We start from the raw sequence: 6,073 nt of genomic DNA, 5'->3' as shown, positions 1-6,073 counted from the left end.
TGCACATGCCTTTTTTTTAACAGAGGGACTTTGCGGGGGATTCTTGAAAATAGATTAGCTTCACACAGACGTCTTCTAACTGTCACAGTACTTACAGGTAACTCCAGACTGTCTTTGATCATCCTGGAGGTGATCATTGGCTGAGCCTTTGCCATTCTGGTTATTCTTCTATCCATTTTGATGGTTGTCTTCCGTTTTCTTCCACGTCTCTCTGGTTTTGCTCTCCATTTTAAGGCATTGGAGATCATTTTAGCTGAACAGCCTATCATTTTTTGCACCTCTTTATAGGTTTTCCCCTCTCTAATCAACTTTTTAATCAAAGTACGCTGTTCTTCTGAACAATGTCTTGAACGACCCATTTTCCTCAGCTTTCAAATGCATGTTCAACAAGTGTTGGCTTCATCCTTAAATAGGGGCCACCTGATTCACACCTGTTTCTTCACAAAATTGATGACCTCAGTGATTGAATGCCACACTGCTATTTTTTTTAACACACCCCTTTCAACTAATTCAACTAATTGCCCAATTGCACAGCCTTAAGAGCGTGCATATCATGAATGCTGGGTCTCATTTGTTTTCTGAGAATCTACTGCACCTACTGGTAACTTATTTGCCAATCACTGTATTTCTTCTTCACAATTCTTTTTACAAATTTTAAATCCATTTTATGTTTTTTTTCCTAATGCTCCTGGGGTACGAAAAGCCCTGGTTGGGTTTACATTTATTTAAATCAGACTATAGAAAAAATCTAGAGAGACACCCTAGAGTCTGCCGTCTATCCATGCACTCATCCATTTCATTAAATCATAGATTTCAAACAGATGGCAGATTCTGTCATTTTTGTGAGGCCCCTGTTAATCCATTACTTGAAGAGCAAATGTAAATAGCCTGCCTTGTTGGTTGAAACTTTTTTCTCCATTTTAGAATTTCTAATCACATCAGAAAATAATTTTCAATGAAAATGAAGAATATAATCAAAAAGTTGAAAAAGTATCAGGTAGGGTTAGGATAGGTGTAGGGAGGGCTTTATTGGCCCAATAAGGTGGCATTCATTTAATAATTTTAACTCAAATTACCCTCAATAACTTAATATTGTATTTCCTTTTTTTCAATGTACTATTATCTGTGCAGATAATTACCCCTATTTGCAATAAGTAGTAACAGTGTAAATAGAATCTATAACTATTTGCACTTAGTGTAAACAGCATATCACTAAAAGTGTCAGGGATTCGCAGGATTCAGTTGAAAGTAACAAAAAGTTTATTTAGCCCTCACTGGGCAAAAAGGGAAAACAAAAGAATGATCACCCCACAGGGCAAAAAGAAACCTCTCAACAGGGACAGGTCCTAGTGTCTTCTGTGACGCAACGTCAAAGTCACATCAACCAGAGCGTCATTGGGGACGCAACGTCAAAGTCACACTGATCTGAGAGTCCTTGGGCTTGGGGCACAGCGTCGAAGGCCCACCAAACTCCCTGAATGAGAGGATAGAGTGCAGAGGGGAGCTGGAGTCAAGTCTTGGGGGATCCCAACAGAAAAGTGATGCAAGGACCGGAGGCAGAACCAGTCAAGTCTGACAGGAAGAGAGGAAACAGTTCCAGACAAAAACAAAAATCAAAAAACACTTGGAGCCTAAAACAACATAACAAGGCAGGACTAGGCAAACAGGACAACACGGCCACCAGCGAAGCATTACACAACTTACAATGGTCTGACAAAAGACAGAGCACGAGAGGAACTAAAATAGAGGAGAGCTAATGAGGAAAGAGTGGCTACAGGTGTGACAGAACAAAGAGAATTAAGAGAATTAATTAAAACCCATGTGTTCAGAGACTAGGCACACAGCCAACAAGACAAAAACACAGCAACTCAGACCTAAGTCATGACAAAAAGATTCTGCTATTTGCAATTAGTGTAAATAGCATCTCAGTGTTTTTTTAATTAGAGAACTAGCTCTATGCTGAATCTCCATAGAAAGACTAGCAACTACATTTAACAGTTTAACAAACCCTGATTAGTACATTTTCTCTTGCATTGCTCTAAAGTGAATCATTCCCAGCGTACCAAATCTTGTTTGCTATGTGTTATTATTTTGAAATAACACTGCTGTTCTATGTTAACAAGATATTCCAGCAATAGGTCATGTAATTGGTACAGATCTGTAGCATATATATGTGCTATAACACAAAAGTAGATTTGGTTTGAGATTGATCTCCCTTGTGTGTTAACCTCTCAATCCTCATGGAAATATGTTTTTTTTTTTTTTTTATGAGATTTACTTAACAAATACTGTTAGATTTAGCAACCCTTTATTTTAAGGTGTCCTCGTTGCACACGTTACATGCACTTTTAGATTTACTATTTACTATAATAATAACAATAAATTAATAAATAACCTTAAAACAAACCCTAATCCTAATTATATAAGTACAAGTATTTTATTAATATTACTCAATACTTAAAGGTATAATTACACTGTAACAAGGACACCTTAAACTACAGTCTAACCTTAAATTTAAAGGGGGGGGTAAGTGATTTCTGGTAGCCAATGTTGATATTTCAAATCACCAAAACAAACAAACACCTACCCCAAAAGGATTTCACCCCTATTTTGATAGCACCACTGTGCACACGTGTACACAATCCAGCCAATGATCTTGGCGGAATCTGGTTTATACGCTCCATTCTTATATGATGTGTAAATGAATTTGTCTCTATCATAGCTGAAGGGAATGACAGTACGATTGCAGATGAACAAATAAGCGAACATGACACACAAGCATATTAAAGCAAAAGCCAGCATATATTAGTTCTGTGAAACAAAGCAAAACCAATGTTACGTACTTATCGAGAAGAAGCAAAGCGAAGCCTTCCCGCTCCTTGAGTTCTCTCCAGCACTTTAAAGCTGATCCAAATTTTACACGTTCCTGTACTGGCAAACTGTACCTTTGCCATCATCTAATGCTCACTTCATTTAAGCGTAAAAATTGGAAATCCACCATCTAATAAAATATATAATATCACCTGATATTCAATAAATATTGACCAATAAAACAGTGGCATTTGTATCAAAAATTAGAAACTTGACTGCATTAGTAACTTTATAAAGGATACTGTAAAATGTATTATAGACATATACTTCATAACAGGTATGGGAAAAGAAGAGGATATTCTAAATTGTGTACTGCAGTTTCTGATTGTAATTATATATAACCTGTCATTCGTGATAGATACTGGTGTGTCAGATGACTTAGTAAAAAATATTGGCATTGGTTGACCCCCTGTTCATCACACCTGCGCCCAGTCTGGCTATTTGGCATGAGACACTTTTGCTAGGATCTGCACCTACTGGCACAAGACGCCTCTGCTGTTCTCTGCCAACGGCTTGCTTTGTAAACAACAGACCATGTTTCTGAGAACTCGGTGGAAATGGCCTGCTGAGTATCCAATTATAAGTTCATTGAACAGAGCCCTGATTGAGTATCATCACTGTGGGTGACTGTATGGACATGAAATCAATCCTGTTCAGTCTGTACGAATTTTTCAGCCATTATCTTCTTTTGTGCTTTTTGGCTGTTACTTTAAATGCATCTTGCCACTGATTCAGTCTAAACATACTGGTGGAAGGCTGTCCATAATCTCTGGTTTGTATCTCTGTGGTCTGAATGTCACTTTTAGAGATTAATCTACAAACTACATCCATCTTGGATTTAGTGCAGTGTTTTTCACTGATTTCAAGCACGCACAAAATGTCCTCAAAGGGAGGTTTTGGCACAAATTTATCAGCAAACTATTTCTGTGCACACAAAGATGCAAAAATGCAGTGTTATAAATTTGCATTTGCCAAGTCCACAGTTACAAAATCAACATTACTGTAATGCAATATCCACCCTTGCATGTGTATTAAGTCATTCCAGCCTTTGTTTTCTTTCTTTTCCATTTCTTTTCTCTTTCCTGTCTGTCTGTTTTTAATCTGCTGAGATTATCCTCAGTTCCCCTCTCTCAGTATTCACTGGAGCTGATCCGTTCAAGCTGTGGCTCTAATCATTCGTAATGATTTCCTGTTGGCATTGTTTGGAGAGACAAAGTAAATGCCGCACCTCAAGCAGAGATTTTCAATACATTGCTTCTTTTTTCATCCCTGTTTCTGCTCCTCTTTGTCAGCTCCTCTCTGTCAGCTCCTCTCTCTATGAGTCACAGGTTTGCTTTTATAACAGTATGTATCATGACACATTATATAAATTGATTTAAATTTCAATATTACATTAAAAAATTTCATTTAAACCATTCACTTTTGTTTACTTATGTCCTCTTTGTCCACTTATGTCTTCACTCTACAATGGCTATTATAGCTGCAGTAGGGAACTTTTGACGCTCTAGCGGTTAATAAACAGAACTGCTTGCGTCTTGCGGAAGAACATCGTAGCCGGAACTACTTCTCTCTGTTTATGTCTATGAAGAATCACAAAGGTACTGGGTTACTCCGCCGCGGTACCCCCGAAGCAATCTAAAATAGTCTGAATATAAACACTTATTATAGGTGCACCCCTAGTGATTCAGGACAAGCTAAAAACACGGTTTGGAAAATGGATTCATGGTGTACTCGCTTATGTTCATTTTTCTACATTTTGAACACAATCAAAGTTACGGACCGCAGCTCTGATTGGTTGTTTTTTACCGGGAGCGCATGACTTTCTGCAAATGGCAATAGGACTACTGGGAGGAGCCAGAGGATTTTTTTTCACAGATTATCTGTCTCATATTCTACTGTCAGGAAATAAAGACAGGTTTAATAAATATGTAAAAAATATTTTTTTTACAAAAGTTCCCTACAGCACCTTTAATATTTATTTACATCTGTAAATCACAGGAAATCACAGCCATGATTATATTAAGACCAGCAGCACAATTAGAAATTGTAATTTTGCTCTGCCAAAGAAAATATTTCCAACCAAAGTTGAAGCAAAATTAACTTTTCATGCGTTACTGAATGAATCAGTGTTTTTGAACTAATTGATTCAGATGAGTAAGTGATTCAATGATTCACTTATAAACTCCGTGGTTGCATTCAAAACTGCATAAATCGCATTATAGGTGAAATAAAATGACATGAACAGAGTAGCATGTCCAAATTCACAGTATTGGATTTGTAAGTAGGGATGACCTGCTATTTCCAAAGAGGTTGTGCATTCAGTAAACATTTTACTATTCCACAAGGCCATGGGGAGAGGATTTGTGAATGAGCAACACTGCAACTGATGTTAGTAGATCGCTTGACAATGACAACATGATGAATGTAGTTCATCCAGAATATTTGTTATATATATATATATATATATATATATATATATATATATATATATATATATATATATATATATATATATATATATATATATATATATATATATATATATATATATATATATATATATAAAATAAAAAATGTTCAATGTTTTTAATGTTCACTAAGTAATAATCTCTGGGTAGGTCCTTGTTTTTGGATGCAGCCACTTGTTTTGTTGTGAAATAAATCAGCATTTTGAATGGAACAGTTCAGTTGACTGATCGATTCAGTTAGTTACTCACAAGGAAATTTAGTCACTTGTTGTCACCTACTAGCATATCAATGTAGTTTCAGGAAGATTTACTTGAAAAATCACTAATGCATTTTTCCTGATTAAGATATTTCTTATTGAATTTGATTTAATCAGTTGCCTTCTAACTGTACCCTATAATCCCTACAATTCTGAATTTTAATTCATATCCTAAGGTCACATTGGTGTAATTAGGAAGCGTAAATCTAATGTCACAAACAAAATGTGCTGGTTGCAAACCTCTATTAAATAGTGTTAGGTCGCTTGTCTCTCTGCTAAATGTCAAAGTAATTTTGCTCAGAATTGCTCTCTCCTCTCTGGAGGGTGCAGTACGGCTGGAAATACAGGCAGATTTAAAACGTCGAAGGGCAAATGCAGCACATCTGTCAACACACAGATGTCATGTGAACATGATCCACTTATAGGGCACTACAGCCTGCCTTACATAGAGATGAATTATGTATGTTTTTAATGCAT

This window comes from Carassius gibelio, chromosome B2 (assembly GCF_023724105.1).
Source record: "Carassius gibelio isolate Cgi1373 ecotype wild population from Czech Republic chromosome B2, carGib1.2-hapl.c, whole genome shotgun sequence".
Taxonomy (NCBI): Eukaryota; Metazoa; Chordata; class Actinopteri; order Cypriniformes; family Cyprinidae; genus Carassius; species Carassius gibelio.
The sequence above is the reverse complement of the archived record's forward strand: the minus strand, read 5'-3'. Positions refer to the sequence as shown.